A 9,071-nucleotide genomic window follows, 5' to 3' on the forward strand; every position below is an offset into this window, starting at 1 on the left:
AGGAAAGGATAGAGGATAGGATGGAGGATAGGATAGGATAGAGGATAGGATAGGATAGAGGATAGGATAGGATAGAGGATAGGATAGGATAGGATAGAGGATAGGATAGGATAGAGGATAGGATAGGATAGAGGATAGGATAGGATAGAGGATAGGATATTATAGAGAATTGGATAGGATAGAGGAAAGGATAGGGTAGGGGATTGGATAGGATAGAGGATAGGAGACGATATAGGATATGATAGAGGATAGTATAGGATAGAGGACAGGAGACGATAGAGGATAGGATAGGATAGAGGATAGGATAGGATAGGATAGAGGATAGGATAGGATAGAGGACAGGATAGGGTAGAGTATAGAATAGGATAGCGGATAGGATAGGATATAGGATACGAAATTATAGAGGATAGGATAGGATAGAGGATAGCATCGGATAGCGGATAGGATAGGGGATCGGATAGGATAGAGGATAGAATAGGATAGAGGATAGGATACGATCGGATAGAGCATAGGATAGTGGATTGGATAGGATAGAGGGTAGGATAGGATAGCGGATAGGATAGCATATAGGATTGGATAGGATAGGGGATAGGATAGGATAAAGGGTAGGATAGGATAGAGGATAGAATAGGATAGAGGATAGGATAGGATAGAGGATAGGATAGGATATAGGAATGGATAGGATAGATGATAGGATACAATAGAGGATAGGATAGGATAGAGGATGGGATAGGGGATTGGATAGGATAGAGTATAGGATAGGATAGAGGATAGGATACGATAGAGGATAGGATAGGATAGATAATAGGATAGGATCGAGTATAGAATAGGATAGAGGATAGGATAGGATAGAGGATAGGATAGGATTGAGGATAGGATAGGATAGAGTAAAGGATAGGATAGAGATTCGGATAGGTGATTGGATAGGATAGAGGGTAGGATAGGATAGCGGATAGGATAGCATATAGGATTGGATAGGATCGGGGATAGGATAGGATAAAGGGTAGGATAGGATAGAGGATAGAATAGGATAGAGGATAGGATACGATCGGATAGAGCATAGGATAGGGGATTGGATAGGATAGAGGATAGGATAGGATAGGATAGGATAGAGGATAGGATACGATAGAGGATAGGATAGGATAGCGGATAGGATAGGATATAGGATTGGAGAGGATAGAGGATAGGATAGGGGATTGGATAGGATAGAGGATATGATAGGATAGGATAGAGAATAGGATAGGATAGAGGATAGGACAGGATAGAGGACAGGATAGAGGATAGAATAGAGGATAGGATAGAGGATAGGATAGGATAGCGGATAGGATAGGGTAGAGTATAGAATAGGATAGCGGATAGGATAGGATATAGGATACGAAATTATAGAGGATAGGATAGGATAGAGGATAGCATCGGATAGCGGATAGGATAGGGGATTGGATAGGATAGAGGATAGAATAGGATAGAGGATAGGATACGATCGGATAGAGCATAGGATAGGGGATTGGATAGGATAGAGGGTAGGATAGGATAGCGGATAGGATAGCATATAGGATTGGATAGGATAGGGGATAGGATAGGATAAAGGGTAGGATAGGATAGAGGATAGAATAGGATAGAGGATAGGATAGGATAGAGGATAGGATAGGATATAGGAATGGATAGGATAGATGATAGGATACAATAGTGGATAGGATAGGATAGAGGATGGGATAGGGGATTGGGTAGGATAGAGTATAGGATAGGATAGAGGATAGGATACGATAGAGGATAGGATAGGATAGATAATAGGATAGGATCGAGTATAGAATAGGATAGAGGATAGGATAGGATAGCGGATATGATATAATTGAGGATAGGATAGGATAGAGTAAAGGATAGGATAGAGATTCGGATAGGGGATTGGATAGGATAGAGGGTAGGATAGGATAGCGGATAGGATAGCATATAGGATTGGATAGGATAGGGGATTGTATAGGATAGAGGACAGGAGACGATAGAGGATAGAATAGGATAGAGGATAGGATAGGATAGAGGATAGGATAGGATATAGGATTGGATAGGATAGAGGATAGGATACGATAGAGGATAGGATAGGATAGAGGATAGGATTGGATAGAGGATAGGATCGGATAGAGGATAGGATAGGGCATTGGATAGGATAGACAATTGGATACGATAGAGTATAGGACGTAGGATTTGATAGGATAGAGGATAGGATACGATAGAGGATAGGATAGGATAGAGGATAGGATAGAGGATAGGATAGAGGATAGGATAGGGGATGGATAGGATAGTTGATACGATAGGATAGAGAATAGGATAGGGGATTGGATAGGATAGGATTGAGAATAGGATACGATAGAGTATAGGACATAGGATTGGATAGAGGATAGGATAGGATAGAGGATAGGATAGGATAGAGGATAGGATAGGATAGAGGATAGGATAGGATAGAGGAAAGGATAGAGGATAGGATGGAGGATAGGATAGGATAGAGGATAGGATAGGATAGAGGATAGGATAGGATAGAGGATAGGATAGGATAGGATAGAGGATAGGATAGGATAGAGGATAGGATAGGATAGAGGATAGGATAGGATAGAGGATAGGATAGGATAGAGGATAGGATATTATAGAGGATTGGATAGGATAGAGGAAAGGATAGGATAGGGGATTGGATAGGATAGAGGATAGGAGACGATATAGGATATGATAGAGGATAGTATAGGATAGAGGACAGGAGACGATAGAGGATAGGATAGGATAGAGGATAGGATAGGATAGGATAGAGGATAGGATAGGATAGAGGACAGGATAGGGTAGAGTATAGAATATCATAGCGGATAGGATAGGATATAGGATACGAAATTATAGAGGATAGGATAGGATAGAGGATAGCATCGGATAGCGGATAGGATAGGGGATCGGATAGGATAGAGGATAGAATAGGATAGAGGATAGGATACGATCGGATAGAGCATAGGATAGTGGATTGGATAGGATAGAGGGTAGGATAGGATAGCGGATAGGATAGCATATAGGATTGGATAGGATAGGGGATAGGATAGGATAAAGGGTAGGATAGGATAGAGGATAGAATAGGATAGAGGATAGGATAGGATAGAGGATAGGATAGGATATAGGAATGGATAGGATAGATGATAGGATACAATAGAGGATAGGATAGGATAGAGGATGGGATAGGGGATTGGATAGGATAGAGTATAGGATAGGATAGAGGATAGGATACGATAGAGGATAGGATAGGATAGATAATAGGATAGGATCGAGTATAGAATAGGATAGAGGATAGGATAGGATAGAGGATAGGATAGGATTGAGGATAGGATAGGATAGAGTAAAGGATAGGATAGAGATTCGGATAGGTGATTGGATAGGATAGAGGGTAGGATAGGATAGCGGATAGGATAGCATATAGGATTGGATAGGATCGGGGATAGGATAGGATAAAGGGTAGGATAGGATAGAGGATAGAATAGGATAGAGGATAGGATACGATCGGATAGAGCATAGGATAGGGGATTGGATAGGATAGAGGGTAGGATAGGATAGCGGATAGGATAGCATATAGGATTGGATAGGATAGGGGATTGTATAGGATAGAGGACAGGAGACGATAGAGGATAGAATAGGATAGAGGATAGGATAGGATAGAGGATAGGATAGGATATAGGATTGGATAGGATAGAGGATAGGATACGATAGAGGATAGGATAGGATAGAGGATAGGATTGGATAGAGGATAGGATCGGATAGAGGATAGGATAGGGCATTGGATAGGATAGACAATTGGATACGATAGAGTATAGGACGTAGGATTTGATAGGATAGAGGATAGGATACGATAGAGGATAGGATAGGATAGAGGATAGGATAGAGGATAGGATAGAGGATAGGATAGGGGATGGATAGGATAGTTGATACGATAGGATAGAGAATAGGATAGGGGATTGGATAGGATAGAGGATAGGATAGGATAGGATTGAGAATAGGATACGATAGAGTATAGGACATAGGATTGGATAGAGGATAGGATAGGATAGAGGATAGGATAGGATAGAGGATAGGATAGGATAGAGGATAGGATAGGATAGAGGAAAGGATAGAGGATAGGATGGAGGATAGGATAGGATAGAGGATAGGATAGGATAGAGGATAGGATAGGATAGAGGATAGGATAGGATAGGATAGAGGATAGGATAGGATAGAGGATAGGATAGGATAGAGGATAGGATATTATAGAGGATTGGATAGGATAGAGGAAAGGATAGGATAGGGGATTGGATAGGATAGAGGATAGGAGACGATATAGGATATGATAGAGGATAGTATAGGATAGAGGACAGGAGACGATAGAGGATAGGATAGGATAGGATAGAGGATAGGATAGGATCGAGGATTGGATTGGATAGAGGATAGGATATAGGATTGGATAGGATAGAGGATAGGATACGATAGTGGATAGGATAGGGGATAGGATAGGATAGAGGATAGGATCGGATAGCGGTTAGGATAGGGGATTGGACAGGGTAGAGGATAGAATAGGATAGAGGATAGGATAGGACCGGATAGAGCATAGTATAGGGGATTGGATAGGATAGCATAGCGGATAGGATTGGGTAGAGTATAGAATAGGATGGAGGATAGGATAGGATAGAGGACAGGATAGGAATGAGGATAGGATAGGATAGAGGATATGATAAGATAGATACTCGGATAGGATCGGATAGAACATAGAATAGGATAGAGGATAATATAGGATAGAGGATAGGACAGGATAGCGGATAGGATAGGATATAGGATTGTATAGGCTAGAGGATAGGATATAATGGAGGATAGGATAGGATAGCGGATAGGATAGGATTGCGGATAGGATAGGATAGAGGATAGGATAGGATGGAAGATAGGAGACGATAGAGGATATGATAGAGGATAGTATAGGATAGAGGACAGGAGACGATAGAGGATAGGATAGGATAGAGGATAGGATACGATAGTGGATAGGATAGAGGATAGGATAGGATAGGGGACAGGATAGAGGATTGTATAGAATAGGTGATATTATAAGATAGAGGATAGGACAGGATAGCGGATAGGATAGGATAGGATAGAGAATAGGATAGGATAGTGGATAATATAGGATAAAGGAGACCATAGACGATAAGATAGGATAGAGGATAGGATACGATAGAGGATAGGATAGGATAGCGGATAGGATAGGATAGGGGATTGGATAGGATAGAGGATAGGAGACGATATAGGATATGATAGAGGATAGTATAGGATAGAGGACAGGAGACGATAGAGGATAGGATAGGATAGAGGATAGGATAGGATAGGATAGAGGATAGGATAGGATCGAGGATTGGATTGGATAGAGGATAGGATATAGGATTGGATAGGATAGAGGATAGGATACGATAGTGGATAGGATAGGGGATAGGATAGGATAGAGGATAGGATCGGATAGCGGTTAGGATAGGGGATTGGATAGGATAGAGGATAGAATAGGATAGAGGATAGGATAGGACCGGATAGAGCATAGTATAGGGGATTGGATAGGATAGCATAGCGGATAGGATTGGGTAGAGTATAGAATAGGATGGAGGATAGGATAGGATAGAGGACAGGATAGGAATGAGGATAGGATAGGATAGAGGATATGATAAGATAGATACTCCGATAGGATCGGATAGAACATAGAATAGGATAGAGGATAATATAGGATAGAGGATAGGACAGGATAGCAGATAGGATAGGATATAGGATTGTATAGGCTAGAGGATAGGATATAATGGAGGATAGGATAGGATAGCGGATAGGATAGGATTGAGGATAGGATAGGATAGAGGATAGGATAGGATGGAAGATAGGAGACGATAGAGGATATGATAGAGGATAGTATAGGATAGAGGACAGGAGACGATAGAGGATAGGATAGGATAGAGGATAGGATACGATAGTGGATAGGATAGAGGATAGGATAGGATAGGGGACAGGATAGAGGATTGTATAGAATAGGTGATATTATAAGATAGAGGATAGGACAGGATAGCGGATAGGATAGGATAGGATAGAGAATAGGATAGGATAGTGGATAATATAGGATAAAGGAGACCATAGACGATAAGATAGGATAGAGGATAGGATACGATAGAGGATAGGATAGGATAGCGGATAGGATAGGATATAGGATTGGATAGGAATGAGGATAGGATAGGATAGAGGATAGGATAAGATAGAGGATCGGATAGGATCGGATAGAATATAGAATAGGATAGAGGATAGGATAGAGGATAGGATAGGGGATAGGATAGAGGATTGGATAGGATAGAGGATAGGATAGGATAGAGGATAGGATCGGATAGCGGATAGACTAGGATATAGGATTGGATAGGATGAAGGATAGGATAGGATAGAGGATAGGATAGGATAGAGGATAGGATCGGATAGCGGATAGAATAGGATATAGGATTGGATAGGATGAAGGATAGGATAGGATAGAGGATAGGATAGGATAGAGGATAGGATAGGATAGAGGATAGGATAGGATAGAGGATAGGATAGGATAGAGGATAGGATAGGATAGAGGATAGGATAGGATAGAGGATAGGATAGGATAGAGGATAGGATAGGATAGAGGATAGGATAGGATAGAGGATAGGATAGGATAGCATAGGATAGAGGATGGGACAGAGGATAGGATAGGATAGAGGATAGTTTAGGAATGAGGATAGGATAGGATAGAGGATAGGATAGGATAGAAGATAGGATAGGATAGCATAGGATAGAGGATGGGACAGAGGATAGGATAGGATAGAGGATAGTTTAGGAATGAGGATAGGATAGGATAGAGGATAGGATAGGATAGAAGATAGGATAGGATAGAACATAGAATAGGATAGAGGATAGGGTAGGATAGAGGATACGATATGATAGAGGATAGGATAGGATAGAGGGTAGGATATAGGATTGGATAGGATAGAGGATAGGATACGATAGTGGATAGGATAGAGGATAGCATAGGATAGAGGATAGGATAGAGGATAGGATAGGATAGAAGATAGGATAGGATACGATAGAGGATTGGATTGGATAGAGGATAGGATATAGGATTGGATAGGATAGAGGATAGGATACGATAGTGGATAGGATAGAGGATAGGATAGGGTAGAGGATATTATAGGATAGAGGATAGGATAGGATAGGATAGAGTATAGGATAGGATAGAGGGTACGATATTATAGACGATATTATAGGATAGAGGAAACGATAGGGTATTGGATAGGATAGAGCATAGGATAAAGAATAGGATAGGATAGAGGATAGGATAGGGGATTGGATAGCATACGGGATTGGATAGGATAGAGGATAGGATACGATAGAGGATAGGATAGGATAGAGGATAGGATACGATAGAAGATAGGATAGGATAGAGGATAGGATAGGGGATTGGATAGGATAGAGTATAGGATAGGATAGGATAGAGGATACGATATTATAGAGGATAGGATAGGATAGAGGATAGGATCGGATAGAGGATAGGATAGGGGATTGGATAGGATAGAGGAAAGGATAGGATAGAGGATAGGATAGGATAGCGGATAGGATAGGGGATTGGATAGGATAGAGAATAGGATAGGATGGATGATATTAAGGATAGAGGACAGGATAGGATAGAGGATACGATATTATAGAGGAGAGGATCGAATAGAGGAAAGGATAGCTTATAGGATAGGATAGAGTATAGAATAGGATAGAGGATATGATAGGATAGAGGATAGAATAGGATTGAGGATAGGATAGGATAGAGGATACGATATTATAGTGGAGAGGATAGAATAGAGGATAGGATAGCGGATAGGATAGGATAGAGGATATGATAGGATAGGATAGAGGATAGGATAGGATCGAGGATTGGATTGGATAGAGGATAGGATATAGGATTGGATAGGATAGAGCATAGGATACGATAGTGGATAGGATAGAGGATAGGATAGGATAGAGGATAGGATCGGATAGCGGTTAGGATAGGGGATTGGATAGGATAGAGGATAGAATAGGATAGAGGATAGGATAGGATCGGATAGAGCATAGTATAGGGGATTGGATAGGATACGATAGTGGATAGGATAGAGGATAGCATAGGATAGAGGATAGGAAAGGGGATAGGATAGGATAGAGGATAGGATAGGAATGAGGATAGGATAGGATAGAGGATAGGATAAGATAGATACTCGGATAAGATCGGATAGAACGTAGAATAGGATAGAGGATAATATAGGATAGAGGATAGGATAGGATAGAGGATAGGATAGGATACAGGATAGGGTAGGATAGAGGATAGGATAGGATAGAGGATAGGATAGGATAGAGGATTGGAGTGGATAGAGGATAGGATATAGGATTGGATAGGATAGAGCATAGGATACGATAGTGGATAGGATAGAGGATAGGATAGGATAGAGGATAGGATCGGATAGCGGTTAGGATAGGGGATTGGATAGGATAGAGGATAGAATTGGATAGAGGATAGGATAGGATCGGATAGAGCATAGTATAGGGGATTGGATAGGATACGATAGTGGATAGGATAGAGGATAGCATAGGATAGAGGATAGGAAAGGGGATAGGATAGGATAGAGGATAGGATAGGAATGAGGATAGGATAGGATAGAGGATAGGATAAGATAGATACTCGGATAAGATCGGATAGAACGTAGAATAGGATAGAGGATAATATAGGATAGAGGATAGGATAGGATAGAGGATAGGATAGGATACAGGATAGGGTAGGATAGAGGATAGGATAGGATAGAGGATAGGATAGGATAGAGGATTGGAGTGGATAGAGGATAGGATATAGGATTGGATAGGATAGAAGATAGGATACGATAGTGGATAGGATAGAGGATAGCATAGGATAGAGGATAGGATAGAGGATAGGATAGGATAGAGGATAGGATAGGATAGGATAGAGGATTGGATTGGATAGAGGATAGGATATAGGATTGGATAGGATAGAGGATAGGATACGATAGTGGATA

Source organism: Halictus rubicundus, unplaced genomic scaffold, assembly GCF_050948215.1.
Source record: "Halictus rubicundus isolate RS-2024b unplaced genomic scaffold, iyHalRubi1_principal scaffold0075, whole genome shotgun sequence".
In the NCBI taxonomy this organism is placed as follows: Eukaryota; Metazoa; Arthropoda; class Insecta; order Hymenoptera; family Halictidae; genus Halictus; species Halictus rubicundus.